The sequence below is a fragment of the Mytilus californianus genome, unplaced genomic scaffold (assembly GCF_021869535.1).
Source record: "Mytilus californianus isolate M0D057914Y unplaced genomic scaffold, xbMytCali1.0.p SCAF_2, whole genome shotgun sequence".
Lineage (NCBI taxonomy): Eukaryota > Metazoa > Mollusca > Bivalvia > Mytilida > Mytilidae > Mytilus > Mytilus californianus.
This window is the reverse complement of record NW_026262668.1, coordinates 103,850,778-103,873,093: the sequence shown is the minus strand read 5'-3', so window position 1 is coordinate 103,873,093 and position 22,316 is coordinate 103,850,778. Positions and strand designations below refer to the sequence as shown.

General features: G+C 31.3%; 2 protein-coding genes across 2 annotated transcripts in view; both read left to right on the top strand.

Annotated features, from left to right (window-relative positions):
* LOC127730642 (uncharacterized) overlaps nt 1–22,316 on the top strand; it is a 214,578-nt gene that overhangs the window by 9,816 nt on the left and 182,446 nt on the right. The gene's annotated exons all lie outside the window — the stretch shown is intronic.
* LOC127730643 (uncharacterized) overlaps nt 14,083–22,316 on the top strand; it is a 163,232-nt gene continuing 154,998 nt past the window's right edge. Inside the window, exon 1 of the mRNA XM_052239142.1 lies at nt 14,083–14,096. The gene's annotated coding sequence lies outside the window, so the exon portion shown is untranslated. The remainder of the gene's footprint in view (nt 14,097–22,316) is intronic.

Here is a 22,316-nt window from a genome sequence, read left to right as displayed (position 1 = left end):
CAGCTAAATAATACCTTACGGACCAACCTCGATCCTCCGATATCTATATGTAGCTGGACAAAGAGGTTAAGCAAAAGATATCAACAATACATATTGGTATGCAGCATGGAGTATTAACATCTATAAATTATAGTCACCTATAGTCGGACCTAATTCAAACAAACATTTAATGCGAATACATCAAGAAGATTGTACAAAAAGAGAGAAGACCTATTTTTGAAATTATAAAACATATTTCGGTAAATGTAACAGTTAAAGACGTGTTCGAGGAATTCAAAACAAAGAATGGAAGGATGATAATATTTTGTCTTTGAACATAGTGGCATAATCCTCCAATGAATTCTTTCATCTTTCTTCTCTTAATTGATAAATAAAAGAGGATGTGTAAATGCAATTTGAATAGAAAGATTTAAGTTACAAAAATTTGTTAAAGGAGTGATACATGCATCGGATAGTTAGAAATCATCTAGCTTCATAAACACAAGTACTGTAAAACGTTTGTAAAATATGAGAAGAATAGAAAGTTTTCTATTCATTGATTGTTACAGATATATGGCATCAAAAGATTTCTTTTGTGTGTTGATAAATGTACTAATGTTGAGATATTTTTGTTTCAATGGAAAATGCATTCATAAGTCAAGTATGTTTCAGCTCATTAAAATAGCCTAACCAATAAACTAAGTGTTACAGAATATGAAACTGATTGCATTTATTTAGCATATTTGAAATAATGCCTGGATAAATTGACAATAATTATGAATGCGTCTTACCTGCTTGCAATAGAATGTGGTGCGAGACAATATGAACGCATGTTTTGTCTTTTATAGTATTATGAAACCTCTTAGTATCGATAACCTTTTGGAAACTAACACGTTTGAACTAAAAATGCGACAACTTATAATCCTACAGATATTACACTTTGTGACATTGGCTGTAAACATTTTATACTTTTTGCGTGTTTGTTTTTTTCCTTCCACAGTGAAATATACTCTTGTTTTGAAACCTCCCGAGGAAGAAATCAGACGAAAAGGTTCTTGAAAATTTGTTAATCAGAACCAAAGACTAATTCTGGTCGACATGTTTTTTCATGAGATCCGAATTAAATGAGGATATGTTTAAAAACTTGTAGAGTGTTTGACGCCATGACGTCAACCGTACAAAATTCCATTAAAAAATATACATTCAAAAAAGCAAACTAACAATACTGGAAAATTATTTGCTTTAAAAAGGGGGGATACCTGTGATATCATATAGTGAGAAAACAACAACTGGAAACAAATCATAAAAAAAACAACAAAAAAACAAAGAGCTCTGGTCAGAGATGTACAATATGTTAACAAATTCAAATCTTGGGTACATGTTCTGTTATACTCTTGAAGAAGACAAATTTAGGTTGACGAACTCGAAAAAATTGCACTTAATATTAAAACATCATCTACCAATACTGTGAAAGCTAAACAAAAAATTACAATGAAAACATTTGATGAAGTAAATATAGTGATAACGGATATAAAATGACTCCAATGAAATTAGTAACATCGCACCCAATGAGACAACTATCCACCAAAGTTCAAGTAAAGTGGATGTAAGCAATTATGGGTAACCGTACGGCCTTCAACAATGAGAAAAACCCATACCGTATAGTTGGCTATAAAAGGCCCCGACATGAAAAATATGAAACAATCCAATTGAGAAAACTAACGGCCTAATTTATGACAAAACAATTTACGAAAAACAAATATGACAGTCATGAACCAACGACAACCACTGCTCTACAGGCACATAAAGAATGTGGCGGAGTTAAACATGTTTGCGAGCGCACAACCATCCCTCTAACCTTGGTCAGTGGTGTAACAGCACAACATAAGAACAAACTATAAAAATCAGTCGAAAAAGGCTTAACTCATCAGATTGATACAAAGCAGAAAAACATCAAACAAAACACAGACCGGACGTGGCAGGGTATTGATCCATCCCTCATCCCTAACAACAAAAAGGACACTAAGTACAGATCTGAGAATACTCGCAGCTACTGGCTGTTCAGAGCCAATAAAAACTAATAAAAAAAAATCATGTATCTAAGACTAAAATATCAATCAGTACACGTCCAACATGGTATGGATTTTGTGTAAAGACGTCATTAACAGTCAGAGAGAAACATGAACTTGTGCAATGCCAAAATAAAGGTATCGACAGATTGTAGTACCGTTAAAGTGCATATGTGTATAGCAAAACTATTTAGTAAGATTTTAATTTACTGATAACAAAATCAATTTTAGACAAAACTCCTGCAGCCTGCTGTTCCCATCAAATGTTATATCAAAAGGGAAATGATAACGTTATATATTAATTCTGTTTATCGTTATTACTTTTTGCCAAAACGTTTTTTCGCGAACTATAATCTATAGGGTTATTACAAAGAACTTGCTAATCATTGGACAACTTTGAATTTAGTTCAAACATGACCGATATTGACATTTCTAGATTATACACGGTATTTGGTTTAACTCAAAAGTAGTTATCGTTTTAATTAAATTATTGTTATTTATTTCATTTAAAAACTTGAAGATGAAACTTGCTTTTGCTATATTGTTGTTGTTACCAGTGTTATGTTCTATGCCACAGAAAAGTCTTTTTTTTTGGTATGTGATCACTGGGCAGTAATTTTTCTTTAAGAAACTAAGGTATTAACTCCTGCAGACAAAGTTGATCCTAGATAAATTTGCGCTTTTTGTAGGACCTTTTTGGTCATAACGCTGTTTCGGTTCGTAGACATCCTTGGCTTTCAAATATTCGGACTCGAGCGTTCCTGGCGAAGGTAAATCAAGAAAAGCGTTTCTGACGGATGCAATTTTTAAAGGATTGATTTCATTTTTGATGTAATAAACCCGAAATTTATTAAATATGTAAAATAATATTTTAACAGTAGTTGTGCAAAGTGGGTAACGCAGTAATTTTATCATTATTTGTGTACTATTTTACGATGAAACAGGTAAAACTTTGTTGTTTTGTTAGAATTACCCCTAGAAAATATTAGTGCGTGAAAGTGTTTTACTGCACAAAAAATCAACTCCAATATATATGACTGTCGATTATAGGTTTGAAGAAATTATGCAAGCTGATTTCTAAGATTTTGGAAGATATTTCAGAGTCTCAAAAAATGTTGTTCGTATGATTTATTTCTATTTCTTTTGTTGAACAAAAGGCCTGACATTTTATTTTGAAAGGTTTTCTGTTATGGTCTGGTTTAGTATGTAATTCAAATATAAAAATAAGGAGATATGGTATGATTGCCAATGAGACAAATATCCATTCAAGTTCAAATGAAGTGGATATAGGCAATTAAACGCAACAGTACGGCCTGCAATAATGAGAAAAACCAATACCGTATAGTCGGCTATAAAAGGTCCCGACATGAAAAATATGAAATAATTCAATTGAGAAAACTAACGGCCTAATTTATAACAAAACAATTTAAAAAAAAATGACAGACATGAACGAAGGACAACCACTGAACTATAAGCACTGTCTTGGGACAGGCACACAAAGCAGGAAAGACCGGACGTGGCAGTGTTGTTTTTCATCCCTTACACCAAAGGACACAAAGCATAGATCTGAATAATTAAGTGAAATCTCATTTTAACTGCAATAAGTATAAAATGTCGATACTTATTGAGGACACCAATAACTAGGAGATTAAAATCTAACTTGTTTTTTTTTCTCACTGTCAAGAAGTTGAAAATTGTATTGAATGAAAAAAAAATATGATTTTTTTTTAATTTCATTTTTATTTTGAAAATATTTATTACAGTGCAAGAAAATACTGACAGTTTTTATATTAATCATTGAAAAATTTTCAATATTTGCATTCACACTGTTTTGATTACAAATAAATTGTCATGGCGAATATAATCAAATATTAAATTAATTTTATAATTCATGAACTAAACGTCTTTTTTGGTTAAGTTGTAATAGGGGTGTTACTATTTCATCTGCTTATGTTCCAAATATATCGTAAATAGATAAATAAATAAATTAACGTATCGTTAATTTAGCAATATTTGTTTTCAACTTTCCATAAACAATCCGAACTTTTCTGATTGGGTTCAATTAATATATCCCCCAGAACTAGAAATTAAAGAAACAACAGACACGGCTTCCTCTGTCTATTTTTAGACTTATACCTCGAATTTGACATACACAGTCATCTCAGTACCAGAATCTATGACAAACGAGACGATTTTAATTTTGAAATTATCAGTTTCCCCCACCTTAGTAGCAATATACCAACTTCACCTGCATATGGGATATACATTTCCCAACTTATTCGGTATTCAGGAGCTTGCAGTCACCAGTGTCTGAGCAGAAAGTTGATAAACCAGGGGTATGTCAAAGAACGTCTCGTCCTTTTTCTCAAAAAAAGTTTATCGGAAGGTACCAAGACGTTGTTGATAAATATTCCGTATCAACTTCACAAATAATAAACGATGGTCTTGAAGTATAGATTCTGCGTACATGTGGCACCCGTCATGTTGCTTATGTTATTACAAATCCGGTAAATAGTCTAATTCGGTAAGTCACATTCGTGAAAAGGGAGTGTATTGTAGTTACGACATAAGGAACATATCCGATATCATCTGTGAAACGGTTATTCCATAACGGTCAACCAACTCGTGATGGCGTCTGTATAATTTACGCAGAAATGATTTCAACTTCACCATTTGGAACTCTTGGTTTAATAGCTTCCTTGTGAGCAGCAATCCTCTATCAACGAAATCACGATAGGAAACACAAGCCCGGGAATATCGTATCAATTGGGAGATATATAATCCGTATGCAGGCGCTGCTGGAATGTTGTTACATAGAAATGGAAAGTTCACAATTGGGAAGCCGAAATCATCTATTTTGTCGTAAAGTTTTGTTTTTAACCGACCCTCATTGTCAATTTCTAGATGTAAGTCAAGATATGAGGCAGACTTAACTGTATGTGTAGTATCCTTTATCTCTAGTTCGATGGGATAGATTCGTTCAACATAGTCACCAAATTTTGTATTATTAAGTGAGAGAACATCATCTATATAGCGGAACGTAGAGTTAAAGGATATTGCTAACTTCTTATCTTTCTTCCTAAGAAGTTCCTGTATGAAGTCAGCCTCATGTATCCTGTCATACTTTGAACGACGAAATTATTTTATATCTACCTGTGTGACGTCAAACGCGCGATTCTACGCCAGTACTTAAAACCTTCCATCCTTTATGGGTGGATTTAACATAGATAAATAAAATCGTATAATAAAAAAGCAAAATGAGGATGTTGAATTTGATGTATGCCTTTTTGTGCTTCTTTGTTACATTTGTTTGTATTTATAGTGATTAAGATGATAACATAATGTTGACTGCTGTACCCCTATTTTTGACATTTTTACCTATTGTGTCTGTTTGTTTTGTTCACGCATCGTTGTCAATATAATGGAATATGATGCGACTGTCATACAAGTGAGAGGTTTAGCTAGCTATAAAACCAGGTTCAATCCACCATTTTCTACAAGAAAATGCGTGTACCAAGTCAGGAATATGACAGTTGTTATCCATTTGTTTGATGTGTTTGAGCTTTTGATTTTGCCATTTGATTAGGGACTTTCCTTTTTGAATTTTCCTCGGAGTTCAGTATTTGTGATTTTACTTTTTACGGATAGAAAATAATATTCTTCAATATGAAGTTTCAAAGTTTCATGAAGAATCAAAAGTTCAAATTCAGTCAAGTTAACTTAATCTGTAAAGTTTTGTTTCACTGGCTCCTCAATAAGTATGAGAAATTCTTGGGAAAAAACATCTGCTGTGCTGTTGAAGTTTTACTGTTACAATAGCAAAATTCCATCAAATAAAATCAAGATAGGAACTTCGGGAAATATTAAGAAGTTGATTGGCTCCTCAATTAATATGAGAAATTCTTGGGAAAAAACATCTGCCTTGCTGTTGACGTTTTACTGTTACAATAGCAAAATTCCATCAAATAAAATTAAGATAGGAACTTCGGGATATATTATGAAGTTAATATACTATTTAGATGAATAGAAAAAAATAATAATGAGTATATATCAATGAGACACGACCCAGCGTCACAAGAAAACAAAGATGACATATAGAATCTCAACATAATTTATTTCAAATAAGGATAATTGTTGTCTCCCTAATCGGTAATACCATACAAATGTATCATATTATAAGCAGCTTTTGGAAATTGTGACATACTTTTCTCCTATTTTAGATACTTTATTTGCAACCGATGAACTGAAAACATTAGTAGGCGAGATAATAGGTACATTAGGTACAGATGCATTAAGATAAATACTTAGGGACGTCTTAAATAGTTTATATACTTTTTGTATGAACAGAAAGACATAATGAGTATATATCAGCGAGAAAGCATCCCAGCGTAACAAAAGAAAACGACGATGACATCTATAAGTCAACATACGGTCTTCAACAAATGACAGATGTCTTAGTAGTATGACAAGCTCTAAATCGTCTTGAATCTAGTAATTTTTTTCTTATAAAGGATAATTGTCGGTTCATATATAAGTGAAACCATACAAATTATTTATATTATAAATAACTTTTGAAAGTTGTGACAGATATTTTAGAAACTTTATTTGCAACCGATGAACTGCAAAGTTAAGTCGACCAGATAATAGGTACATTAGGTACTAATGGAACTGAAAAGGCATGTGAAACTGAATGCCACACACTCATAACACAAGATCATCTCCTGCAATTCGGTTGTCCCCTGGTTTGTAAAAGGTAAGCATATTCTACGTTTACCAATTTCTTATCATTAAAGAGGAGCTGTATATTATCATGTAAAAGATGTATGAATATTACATATTTTTAGTCAACTCAAGCTTTCAATAGATCTAACTTGTATGTATTTTTGAAGATTTAAAAAAATGTTTGGGTACACTCTTTCCCATTTCTTTGTCCTTGTAGTTTGATATAAAACATATTTTAAACTATTCAAAACTTATAAAAAAAAATCTTTTCATTGAATATAGTTATACGACATAATTTAGAGTAAACACGCTATTGTACAGTCCGTGAGACATGTATTTGAACACCATTTACCCTTAGACGACCAATAATTTTGAATGGAAAATACATACAACTTTTAATAACGAAATTTGAAACCTTCCCGGGCTCGAACAGAAAAGTCAAAATAATCAAAAGACCAACTCTGCCTGAATCATCAAGAATCAATCAAGGCAAAAAGTTCTATTCTTCAACCTGCTTACAATTCTTTGTTTACGAATTTTGAGATTGTAATAAAAACTTATCAAAGATACCAAGATTATTACATTGAAACTAATAATAAGACAAAACGTTAACTAACTTAGTCACGTACCAAAATCTGAAACGTTGATAACACATAGAAAGGATAACATGACCAAACAATATTAGAGAAAATATTGAAATACATACAACAATTAATAACGCAGGGTACAGATAACCTGACATCCTACATGCACACAATATGGTTGGGTTAAGCCAGTATTATGTGCGCACACAAAAGCCTATGTAGACCATATGTCGTAAAAGTAAAACATACAATAAAACACATGCGCAATGCAGCTACTAACAGATTGACCACTTTCCTTAATATTAAATCAAAAGACAGCAATAAACTTTGGAAAGCAACATCAACATGTGCTCGCTACTACAGGGCGCTAGCTAAGGTACCCACAGCTGTTGGTTAAATACTGTCAGTTAGGAAAACAAAAGAATCTGAAAACGATACTTATTTTTCCTTTTCCCAAAATTCAATATGAGAGTAGCTAAGGATCAATATAGCTTCAAGGGAATATGCTATAATCTAGATATATATATTTTTATATTACTTTATCAAAGTATCTTTTATTTTATATTAACAGTTCCAGACTCTGGTTCAACACTTTGGACATTCAGCATCTGTTCCTATGCCAATGTCTACTTAGTTGTAAAGCATCAAAAAATAAATCAACAAGATTTACTACACCATGCTTTTTATGAATTATTTTATACTAGTTCACCCCCGTTTTTTTTTGGATTTCGTGTTGCTCAATCTTATCTTTATGTAGAGTTTTGTGGATTGGGTTTGGTCTAGCCTTGTTTGGTAAAAAATATTTAGCTAAATTACCATGACATCTTTAAAATATGTTCTTGCACAGAACAAAAGTATGTCCTGTCTTTTTTTTTTCTATCAAAGGAACCCACATCAACATATGATAGTCTGTGATTTTGATATATGACTGAAAGATTGTCTTCCAAACTGTTGTCTTCTTTTCTTTCTGATAGAAATATTTGAAAAAAGGATTAATTCTCCCTTACAGATTTGTATGGTCAGGAGATGGGAGTATAATATAACGGAAGTATTCTCTCAGCTATAAATATTATTCAGTGTAAAAATAAGTTCAGTTCAAAGTCGTAGCAATAGTATTACATGCTCATATCAAATGATGAAGATTTCTTTATTATGTTATAACAATAAGAAAGACAATAACAGGGGGATAAAATTACAGCTTTGTCATAAGACAATAGACATATTGGCATCTGAAAGTGGTTAAAATCACACGTTAATCCTTGGTCTAAATCTGATATGAAATTGACCATGTCCTCAAAAACGAAAATGTTAAAACTAAAATCTCATGACACACAATGAAACAAAAGGTGTGTTTAGTCACGACGTTGCTGCTAATGTAATATTTTATTAAACAAATTGTACAGTGAATTAGCTAAATAAGGTTCAGTGGTTGATAGTTTTTTGAACACGGGTGCTTCTTTCCTTCACTTGATATTAATTATGACCTTCGGAAACGTTAAAAAGCTGATATTAGTGCATTTGCTATTTTTCGGCATTTGGGAAAAACCTTAGAAGTCTATTTATTGCATATTCAATGTGTGCAATGATTATATTACTATCGGAATTTGTTTGTTTCTTTCCTTCGTTAGTATGATATAAACAAAAAAAAAAATAAAATTTGGCATTTTATTTGTTATGGCATTTATTCATCAATATTAAACAACAAACAAACAACAACAATATTGGTCAGTAGGTGAAAACTTGATGACAATTGATCATTGAACATTTCTAGCTACTGGGCATATATATTATAGCTTAAGGGGTATAATATGAATAAATCAGTGCCAAAATTAAGATTTTAGTGAACTCTCAATCAAATGCTATTTTACCATGGCAATACCACAAGCATCATAAATTAAACGAAAATATTTTGAAGTAGTTATTATTTAATTAGACACACAGCACAAAACAAATATAAACAAACATCATCATGCTTACCTTGGATAATATGAATAGTTTGGTTAATGATGAAATTGTTCAAGACGGTTTGAAATGAATTCAAAAATATATCACTGCCATTAACATGATTAAACGACAAATTGACTATGTTTTTTAAAACTTTGTCATTGGATCATAAGAAAAAGGACACATTAGTGATTAATAGAGAGAAATGTTGGCAAATAATCAGTTTCAGATATCTTTTCATCTATACATTTAATCAGTTTTAACTAAGTTTGATAATGTCTCCTGACAGAGAAAATTTGGGCAGATTTTTTTACTGATTATATAATTTTGGGTAAAACTTAGTTTCAATAATAGATGATAACCATATATCAATCATAATCATATGAAAACAAAGACATCTGGTATAATTGCCAATTAGACAACTATCCATCTGAGTCCTTTATTGTTTTGTCCTAAATTTTGACACCTCCTCTAGGGAAAATTGACCCATGGGTACACCATACATAAAAAAAAAATGCACTGAGAAATGTATTCTAGTCACATTCCAATACCCTGTTGAGCCATGGAGTATTGGCCTCCCTCGTTAACTTTTTATATTCTAATGTTTCCAAAACTTAATCCCTTGGAAAATTACCTCTCTTTATGCTTTTATGATTCTGTTCATCTCGTGCCGATTGATATTTTCCAGCAAAAGTTATTGATTTAATTATGCTTGCTTAACGTCCAGTGGAAACTATTCCATGTATATTCCAGGCCGAGAACACAGTAACAATAATACAATAAGTAGGTTCCGAAAGGAAGGTGGACTCGGCTGAAGGGCATGCAATTTCGAAAATAAAGGTTTTGTAATAAGTTAGGCCGTTAGTTTTCTCAATTGAATTGTTCTATATTTTTCATGTCGGGGCCTTTTTTAACCGAGTATACGATAAGGAGTTTTTTCATTGTTGACGGCCGTACGGTTGCCTATAATTGCTTTTATTCAATTCATTTGAACTTTAATGGATAGTTGTCTAATAATCATACTTCATCTCCTTATTTTCATATGGCGGTAAGAGTCAGACATTTTGACTCGCAACAGATCACCAACGGACTCCTCAAACAGTTGTTGCAAGGATTCATTAATGTGCAGAGAGAGTGGTGCTCACCCTTGCGTATTCAAACACCCCGCACAGCCAAATCCACGTCTAGCTCAATGGTATTTATGCCTGATAAAAAAACCACCGTCCTTTGGGTTATCCAGGAAATAGCGCAGATCTTAATTTAAAAAAAATGACATCGTGAAGTATCGAACATTGAAGAACAATAATACAAAAAAGACCATCAAAACCAGCTAAGTAAAACTCCATGTGCATCGGGTTGATTTTTGATAGATTAAAAATTCTTTACTTTTTTGTCTACTGAAAAGTTTTCAGGTATCAATATCAAATTATACCAGTATATTGCACTATCTACAAGGCGTGTGGTACTGGTCGGAAAATACGTACTGAAGTCGCATTAATCTAATGAATTTATAATATTACAAGATAAAATACTGAATTCAAGCACTTTAAGGATGTTCGCTACTCTGTTTAAAAAAAACAAGCTTTTTAGAAGACTATTATAAATTAAAAGTATATGAACAAAGGAACTAAAAAAAAAAATAAAAAAATAAAAAATTGAAGGTTTCGAGATATTAGCCATTGAAAATATTGCGGGAAGTAATTTCTCTCTAGATTTTTCATACATTTAACATTGAAACCTTTCTTTTCTTTAAAAACTATGAAAAAATAATAAAGATTTTATAAGATTTTCAAATATGGCTTTTAAACTATACGTAATAAAATTATGAAAAGAAAGGAAGGGGTTTGCGGGCAAAATTTTTAATGGCACTACATGGATAAAACTAGAGGATTCCGAATATTTAGCAAAAATAAAAAAAGAGAAGCTAACATTCTCAAGTGCATGTCTTTTACCTTCTTCTTCGCGTGTTAGTTATTTTTCGTTTTTTTTTATCGGCGATATAGAATACCTAATTTAAAGATATAATTTAATAAAGGTATATTTTTTCGAGTTCGTCATCCTAAATTTGTCAAAAAGGTTTTTAGTTTCCAGTTGTTGTTTTCCCACTATATAACATCATTGGTATCCCCCGTTTTTACAGCAAATAATTCTCCAGTATAGTTCGTTTGCTTTTGTGAATCTGGAACTAGACCAGAAATATTTCCAATATTGACTTGCTTCCAACATATCATGAAGCTTGCTTTTCTGTTATTTTTACTCGCACCGTCTATGTCTACATCCATTTTTAAATGTTCGTAAAAATAATGAAACGGTAACGCTCTTTTCGCCAAATTTTACACTATTTTGTGTAGGACATTGGTATGAAATACAAAATACGGAATCAAATTAATATAATAATGTTAAGGTCAAATGATGATTGAAAAGAGTTAATGTTCATATCGTCAACTTTTTCATCAGTCTTTGCAACTTATATCCATCTGAGTTTCCCAAATCAGTTTTTCCTTTAAGCACTCTTGAAAATGTCCCGAAATTGAAGTAATGTCTCACAATGGGTATATATTTTCCCGTATAAAGTCATCTGAAACACGTTGAAACATAAAAGCGCGTCCGAAATTATCAAGACAGTGAATTCTACATAACGTATTTCCTCCAGCACACGTTTATAAATGTTCACTTAAAGGAATTTGTCTGTATTCTGGTTGTCTGATTTTCTGCTTGTGAATCCTGACTCTTTCGCAAATATTGTTCCTTGATTGACCAATATGGATCTTTTTGCCGTTTGGACAAGTTATGCAATATAAAAGTTTTCTGACTTTGTTTGCGTTATATTAAATATTTTGCCGTTTTTAAATTGTTTTGTATTTCGTAGTTCTAAATAATTGTAATTGTCTCTGGAACAAACTCCATATCATGAATCAACACATACAGGGACATTAAACACCTTTTTATCGGTGTCGAATTTGGAGTATGTAAGCTGGTTTAATATTTCAAATTGTCCTCTGTTGTACAAGATGGAATCTTCGTTTACTAATTTTTGATAATGTCATCTTATAACAAAATCGGGGAATTCGATTTTATTTTTTTGAAGGTGTTTGTAAGTAACGAATCGTGAGTAGCTACGAACCGAATAAGATCACTTTTAATTTGTCCGTTCTTTTTGTGATCGTAACAGTGTAATAGACATTTCACTTGCTCGATTCATGCCGTTTTGTTTAAATTGGCAACGGATATTTTTGTTGTAAAAGATTTGTTTTAAATTCTTCTGATCTTCTTCTCCTGATGTCTGCATCAAGTACCAAAGTGCATACGTGCAATACAACATAGAATGTTCCTTTTTGTGTGTGATGGATGACAGGATTTAAAGTTTAGGTACTGATGAGGGTCCGTCGTCTTATAAAATATATCCGTTACAATTTTATTGACACAGTTTTAATTGTTGTATTAAGTTTCATTGAATACCTGTACAAGAGAGGTGTTTTTAACTTTTATAATGTGAGTTTTCCATTTCCATGTAGCAACATAACATCAATTCATGCATATAGAGTATACATCCCACAATTGTAACGATATCCATGAGCTTTTGTTGCCAAAAGAATTATTATGTTTTTTTTTAAAGTGAGTAGCTGCTTACAGTATAGCCATTGAACTAAGGGTTCAAAATGATAAAGTTGAGGCTATCATGATTTGGTTAACCGTTATGGAATATCTGTGTCCCATATGACCATGAATACGTCTCAAAAAATTAAAATAACATTTCATAAATTTCGAAACGCTTTTCTGGATTAACCTTCATCAGGAACGCCCAAAACCGAATAATTGAAAACCAAGGATGTATGAGAACCGAACATTTGAAGGGTTATATGAAACAAAGGGTACTTTGATAATAGTCGAATTCATCTGAGGTCAATCTTGTCTGAGGTCGTTGAAACCTTAGTTTCGAGATGATTTATAATTCTATAAACGGACAATTTAAGACATATTTGTTATAAATCATGTCAGTTCGAAGTACTGACTACTGAGCTTATGATACCCTCGTTGACTGATAGTCCTTCAGCAGCGGTATCGACCCAGTGCTGTAAAAAATGAAAACAACACATAAATTTAATGTGTCCGAAGAGCTTTTCTGGATTTACCTTTATTAAAAAAGCTCAAAGCCGAATATTTGAAAACCAATGATAAATAAGAACTGAACAGTTGAAGTGCTATCTAACCAAAAAGGACATTAAATAATAGTCAAATCCATCTGAGGTCAACTTTGCATGAGGGAGTAGAAACCTTAGTTTCTAAATAATTCATAAACTTATAAATGGACAATTTAGAAATACCCAATTGTCGTATACATCTGCCTGTCCAAAGTCAGTGGATGTTTTAAGTCATATTGTAATAGTTTATTGTTATGTTAAGAATTTGGTGGGGATGACGTCATGCCGTCCAACACTCTACGAGTTCTTTAACGTTTCCTAATTTAATTCCGATCGCATCAAAACAACGTCGACCAGAGTTAGTCTTTGGTCCTGATTAGCCAATTTTCCAGAACCTTCTCCTCTGATTTGTTTTGCAGGATGTACCAAAACAAGATTATATTGTACTGTGGACATGAAAAATTAAATACGCAAAAGTAATTACATGCTTACAGCCAATGCCACAAAGTGGAATGTCTGTAGGATTATCAGTAGTCATATTCTAAGTTAAAACGTGTTAGTTTCCTTAAAGGTTATCGATACTATGAGGTTTCATAATACTATAAAAGACAAAGCATGCATTCTTACTGTCTCACACCACATTCTATTGCAAGCAGGTAAGACGCATTCATAGGTATTGTCAATTTATCCAGACATTAGTTCAAATATGCTAAATAAATTCAGTCAATATCATATTCTGTTACACTTAGTCTATTGGTTAGGCCGTTTTAATGAGCTGAAACATACTTGACTTATGAATGCATTTTCCAATGAAACAAAAATATCTCAACATTTAGTACATTTATCAACATACCAAAAAAAATATTTTGATACCATATATCAGTGACAATGAATGAAAAGAAAACTTTCTATTCTTCTCATATTCTACATACGTTTTACAGTACTTGTGTATATGAAGCTAGATGATCTCAAACTATACAATGCATGTATTTCTCCTTCAACAAATTTTTGTAACTTAAATTTTTCCATATAAAATGCAATTACACATCCTCTTTTATTTACCAATTAAGAAAAGAAAAGGAAAGAATCAAGTGGAGGATTATGCCACGATGTTTAAAGACAAAGTAATATCGTTCCTGAATTGTTTTGAAATTGTCGTCACACGTCTTTAACTGTTACATTTACCAAAATATTTCATACAATTTGATGAATAGGTCTTCTATCTTTTTGTACATATGTACGATCTTCTCGATGTTTTCGCATTTAATGTTTATGTTTGAATAAAGTCTGACTATAGGTGACTAAAATGCATAGGTGTTAGTACTCCATGCTGCATACCAATCTATTTTGTTTGGTATCTTCTTGCTTGACCTCTTTGTTCCAGCTACATATAGATACCAGAGAATTGAGGTTGGGCCTTGAAGATTTTTATTCCTATAGAAACATTTCAAACCAATTTTAATACAGCCTGCTGTTCCCATCACTTGCTATATTAAACGGGATATGATAACAGTATATAGTAATTGTGTTGATCGTTATCATTATTTGCCAAAACATTGTCTCGTGAACCTTACAGTTATTACAAAGAACTTGCTAATCATTGGACAACTTTGAATTTAGGTCCAATAAGACCGATATTGACATTTCATGATTATACACTGTATTCGGTTTGATTTTAAAGTAGTTATCGTTTTAATTAAAGTATTGTTATCTACTTTTAGTTAAAAACTTGAAGATGAAACTTGCCTTTGCTTTATTGTTGTTGTTACCAGTGGTATTTTCTATGCCACAGAAAAGACTTGTTTTTGGTAAGTGTTCACTGGGCAGTGATTTTTTTCCATGAGAAAGTAAGGTTTCAACTGCTACAGGCAAAGTTGACCTTAAATAAATTTGGCTCTTATTTAAGGTTCGTTTTGGTTATATAGCTCTGCAATTGTTTCGGTTCTTTTACATCAATGGCTTTCAAATATTCAGATTTGAGCGTTCCGGACAAAGGTAAATCCAGAAAACCGCTTCTGACAATTGAAATTTATGAACAGTTGATTCCGTGTTTTTATAATAAATCCGAAATATTTTATTTAAAAAAAATATTTAACAGTATTTGTACATTATTTGTGTACTATTTTACGATGAAACGGGTAATAGAGTTGTTGTTTTGGTAGTATTACACCTAGAAAAATAGAGTGATTGAAAGTGTTTCTGCACAAAAAACGCCAACTTATATGACAGTCGATTATAGTTTGAAGCCATTATCAAAGCTCATTTCTAGGATTTTAGAAGATATTCTATAGTCTCAAATAATGATGTTCTTGTGTTGTCTTTCTCTTTTTCTTTGTTTCAACAAAAGATCCTATGTTTCGAACATTTGATTTTGAAATGTTTTCCGTGATTTGCTGGTTTGGTATGTAGTTCAAAGTGTATCTTTATTTTCCGAATGTGCAAGGTATTCTCCAACTTATAATTAAGTAAAATCTCAAGCAAAATTCCAACAAGTGAGAAAGCATCCCAGCGTCACAAAATAGACAAACGAAGATGAGACTAGAAGTCAACATACGGTCTTCAACAAATTACAGATGTCTTTGTAGTATGACAAGCTCTAAATCGTCTTGAATCTAGTCAAATGTTTTATAAAGGATAATTTCGGTTCACTAATAAGTGAAACCATACAAATTATTTATATTATAAGCAGCTTTTGAATGTTGTGACAGACTTTTTGATATTTTAGATACTTTATTTGCAACCGGTGAACTGAAAACATTAGTAGATGGGATATTTGGTGCATTAGGTACTAATGGAACTGAACAGGCATGTGAAACTGAATGCCACACACTCATCCAACACGATCATCTCTTGCAATTCGGATGTCCACTGGTTTGTAAAAGGTAAACATATATTGTTTTTACCATTTCCTTAACATTAAAGAGGAGTTGTATATTATCATGGAAAATATGTATGAATGATATATATTTCTAGTCAACTCAAGTTTGCAATGCATCTGACTGGTATGTATTTTTGAAGATTAAAAAAAAATGTCGGGGTGCACTCTTCCACATTTCTTTGTCCTTGTAGCTTGACATAAAACATTGTATTAAGCATTCAAAACTTATAAAAAAAACCCCATTTAATATAGTAATAAGACATAGCTTAAAGTCTAAAATTTATTGTACGGCACATGACGTATGCTTGTGGAACACCATATATCCCCAGACCAATAATTTTGAATCGAAAATACACAAAACTCTTGATGACGACATTTGAAACCTGTCAGGACCCGAACAATACTTTAAAACCAACTCTGCATGCATTATATAGATTCAAGGGTAATAGATTCTATCAACCTGCTTACAATTTTTTATTTATCAATATTGGGATTGTCATGAAAAATTTATTAAAGATATGGTATCACATAGAAATATAACATGAATTACCAAAAATATTGGAGAAAATTTGACGTATAAACAACAAAAAACAACACCTGGTACAGATAGCCTGACTTAGTACAGACACACACTAGGGATGGGTTAAACCAGTATTATGTGCACACACACTAGCCCCATATGCCTATCTAAAACAATGCACAGTGCAGCTACCAACAAATTAACCACTTTCCTTAATATTGAATTGAAAGACAGCATTCAAATTTGGAAAGCAACATCAAAATGGGCTCGCTACTGCAGGTCGCTAGCTAAGGTACCAACAGCTGTTGGTTAAATACTGAAAACAAAAAAATCTGAAAACAACCCTTTTTTTCCCTTTCCGGAAATTCATTATGAGAGTAACTAAGGATCAATACTGCATTAAAGAATATGCTATATACAAATATATATATATTTATATTATTTATAAAAGTATCTTTTATTTTATATTCACAGTTTCCAGAGTCTTGTTCACCGCTTTGGACATACAAAATAAGCTGCTCATATGACAATGTCTAATTGATTATGAAGCAACGAATTATATATCAAAAGTATTTACTGCATCATGTTTTTTATGAATTGTTTTATATTAGTTCAGCCCCGTTTTTTTGTGGATTTTGTGTTGCTAAATCGTTTTTGTTTGTAGAGTTTTGTGGACTAGGGTTGGTCTAGCCTTCATTTTTGTTTTGGCCATCGTGTTGTTTTTTTTCTTCAACTTCTTTTATTTGTCTTTGTAAATTATGAACCTTTACTGTTTAGTCCATTTTTGTAATATCCTTTTGACGTGGCTCGGTACTTATACATCCCCCACTGTGTTGTTCTGCTATGGTCATTTTTGGTATTCCTGTCTTCCATTTTTGCTTATATGCTTTGTCTATATTCCATTTGGTTTTCTTTGTTGACATATTTGTTATGTTGTTATTGTGATTTAGACACAATGTTGACTGCTGTACCCTTATATTTGACATTTTTACCGACATGTATTTTGTCTCTTTATTTTGTTCACACATTGTTGTCAATATGATGGAATTTTATTCGACTGTCATACAAGTCAGCGGTTGGCCAGCTATAAAACTAGTTTTAATCCACCATTTTCTACATAAGGAAATGCCTGTACCAAGTCAGGAATATGACAGTTGTTTTTCATTCGTTTGATGTTTTTGAGCTTTTGAATTTGCCATTTATGGAGTCATATTCGTAACTTGGTACTTCATTTCCATATGTAGAAAATGGTGGACTATACCTGGTTTAATAGCTAGCTAAACCACTCACTTGTATGACAGTTGCATAAAATTCCTTTTAACAATATATCAAACATTAAGCCATTCTGGTCACAATTTAATACCTTATTGAGCCATGGAGTACAGGAACCCCTCATTTATCGTCTTAAGTCGTTTTTGTTAACTCAAGGCTTCAAATATTACATTCGTCGGTGACAATATGATTATTTTATATCCTTAGAACGGAAATTTATGAATTAACGACATATAGTTTTTAGGGAAATATATGTATAAGACATAAGAGATTTGATGATTTAAGACAAATTTAAGAATGTTTTCGTCGATTATATTCTATACAAATTTCATCTATTTTGAAGAAATTCCATCAGTAAAATTTCAGATAATAGATGATATAAATGCACTATATTTTCAATTTTCTACTATAGTTCAACGAGCCAAGGTTGTATGCAACATTTTAGAAAAAAATATGTGACATAGCCCATTTACTGTTCCTTGACCTTAAGCAAATGAAATAGTTAAAAATGTGCACAAGAAAAGTATATTGTGACGACAATTTTAAAGTAAAGAATAAAGGAATGATAATTTATTTTCATACAAACATAGTGGCGTTATCTTTTACTTAGTTTTTTCCCTATTTGTTTTCTTAATTGGTTAATGAAAGAAGGTCTTGAAATGCAGTTTTGAAAGAAAAGATAATAAATGCATTAGTCTGTATGTTTCAACAAATTATCAACATAGCCTAACTAATTAACTGACTGTTACAAAAAAATATTAACTGCTGTAATTTAGCGCATTAGAATTCACGTCAACCTACACTGACAATGATTAAGAATTATCTGATTGCATTGAAGTGCGGTGTCCGACAGAAGTGACGCATGTGTTGCCGTATATAGTATCATGAAACCTCTTAGTATCGATAACCTTAACACAACCTATCACGTTTTAACTTTTGATAAATGATAATCACACAATCATTCCACTTTGTAAAGACTATTGGCTGTCAACAAGATCATTTTGTACTACTATTATTAATTATTTTTGAGTAATTGCTTATTCCTTTCCACTGTGAAATATACTCGTGGGTTTGAACCCCTTGCAGAATAAATCAGAAGAGAAGGCTTTTGAAAATTTGTCAATCATAATCAAAGACTACTTCTACCCGAATTGTTTTTCATGCGATCGGAATTAAATGAGTAAATGTTTATGAACTTATAGATTGCTTGACGGCATGACGCTTTTTTTTAACCAACTTCAGATATTTTATTTCACTAATAGTTGTTAACAATGCCCCTTAGTGTTACAACAATAGCACTAAGGTTCCTTGCTGTATTTTAATTACCAACAAAAACCAAGGGATTTCATTAGCAAACTTCTTATACATTTATATATTATACGTGTTTGTTTCAATTTACAGAGTAATTCTACAAACATGTAAAATTTTTGGTGGCATATCGACTGAGATACAATGAAAAAGAAAACGTATCTTAAACCGTCTTTTGTTTAGCTTTTAGTTTAGGATTTTAAAAAACAAAAGTAAAAGCATGGTTTCTAATCCTTTGAATCGAAAGGTCAGACATAATTGAATTTATTACGATTGTCTTTTAGATAATATCTTATCATTCAATTACTTTTAACCTAGAATAGTATACAATATCTTGTATTTAAACAAGAATGGTGAAAGGAGCAGTTCTTGATGAGCATTTTTCTTCATTTTATTTTCAGGATTTTTTTACTGTGGTACTAAGCCATCCCAAACAAAAGAGATACAGAATCAAATTTCTAAGTTTTTCTTATGAAATTTTCTCAAAAATGAATTTTTCTGATGATATAGAATTTGTGTTTCAATTTCTTTTTTTAGGACTGATATCATATTCACATATTTAGTTCTCTTTTCTGATAAATAAAAACATTTATAAATCACAAATCAAACAATTGTTATATTATGATTAAATATATTATAAGATATTCAACATCTTCAATTTTTTATCGTTTTAGAAGATTTTTAAGACAAAAACCATGTTGACAAATATTAAAATACATAAATATTTATGTAATAATGTCCAATAGTTTTTAACCCATATGCTTTTAAAGAAAAAATGGTTATAGTTGTCAGATTTAAAACATAGCTCACAGTTTTCACTGTAAACTACTTCCCACCGATACAGATTATGATTGATTGCTACAGTGTAACTCTATAGTGTCAATCTACAAATTGTCAACCTATTATCTCAGTTTATCAAATACTTTATAAGAAATTTCTCCTTTATCAACAATTACATCATTAAAAAAAATTGTGTTTTATTTTACCCAATGACTAAAATATAAACTTTTGCCATGAATCTTTATATATTGATTTCCCCATATAACTTGTTTTCTTATATCTCTATAACTTTATTAGCAATATTGTCTCCCTCTCTCTATTTTTAATCCAACATTTCAAGATTTCAAAGTAAAAAGTAGGTACATTTTTTATGTTTTCTATTAACTTAGGAGAACTAAGATTCATTTTAAATATCAAATTGTCATCCCTTAACTCCCGGAAATAATAGGTTGGATTGATTTTCCAGTTGGCACAAGTTTCATCAGTTAATCTTTTAACCCAATTTATTTTGATAGCCTCAATATATGCATCAATATCCGTCATTTTCAATCCCCGTTCAATATAATCTTTTCTTAACACTGGGCATTTAAGTTTCTCACTACCATCCTCCCATAAATAAAAATAAGATATTTTTAAATTGACTTTTAGTCTCTTTGCTTAGATTTATCAATGAATCAACATATGTTATATTGGGAATAACTAGTGTTTTGATTATAGTTATCTTTCAATCATACTAAATTTTCTTTTCTTCCAATCGTTTAGTTTTTTTTTTCTGATTTTTAAACTGTTTATCTTTATTAAGTGTTTCATATTCTCGTTTGTTAAGGCCGAAATGAATACCAAGACTTTTCACTTTATCTTTCCAATTGATACTTTCAAATTTATCTTTGCAATGTTTAAGTTTACCTAGCAATATATCTTCTGTTTTGTTTCTATTGAGTTTAAGTCCAGAAAGAGATCCAAAAGTTTCAATTAAATTTAGTGCATGACTTATTTCATCTTTAGATATTAAAAAGAGAGTTGTATCATCTGCTAGTTGTGAAATGTTTAGGCTTTGAGTTTTTTTTTATCAATTTTTATTGTATCCCTTTCAGATCATTATTATCTCTTATTCATGTTATTCTACGAAGGTTTCAGAAATCCACTCGTTATCTAGAATATATCCTTTTATATCATGATATAATGTTTTGACCTACTTTTGAAATGACTCATTAAATCCAATTTTATGTAATGATTCCAACATAAAGTCTTCATCTAGTGAGACGAACGCTTTAGAAAAGTCTACTCTCCATCGATATTAATGTTTTCAGCATAATCTATAATATCTTGAATTTTACGTACGTTGAATCCTATATAGCGATTTTTTACATAATCATATTGTTATCTCTGTATGAGTAGGGATAGAATTTTTTTAAGTCTTTGTGCTAAAGTATATGTAATTAGTTTTACATCAGTATTCAACAAAGTAATTGGAGTAATTGGACGGTAATTATCTAGGAACAAAGGGTAAGTTTTTTGGAGAATCAATGATATAATCCCTATCTTTTGGGTGACGCTTGTTACACCAAATTCCCAAAATGACAATTAGCTATCACAGTATGAGGTTAGATATTAACTGATTTCGGACAGACACATGTCTATGTGACTGAGTTAAACTATAATTGTTTAATCTCCATCCTTACCCTTTTGATCTAGATCAGTAGAATAACAAAATTTTACTCAAATATACAACAAAAATTAGTAAGGACAATTACCTAACTCTTCAATAAGTAATAATAAAATAAGAAGAACACATAATGATAAATAATATTATACTGTGTTAAAGAAGGCTCGCAGTTACTTTGAAGTAAGATCACTTTGAAGTAAGATCAAAATACTAAATGAACCTGCTTATAGGAAATCATGCCGTTATATACTCTAGTATAGGTTGCTGTAGTTCATTGAACGTTTCATACAACAACCTCTTAAGCTTTACATGGGTATAAAACTATGTGCAATGCCAAGAACAAACTAAACAGTAAAATAAATTTATATATATTTGCATTGCTTATAACTAGGAATTCGCAAATTGATTGTTATCCAAGAACAGCCAAGATAACAAAAGCATAACCTTTATCA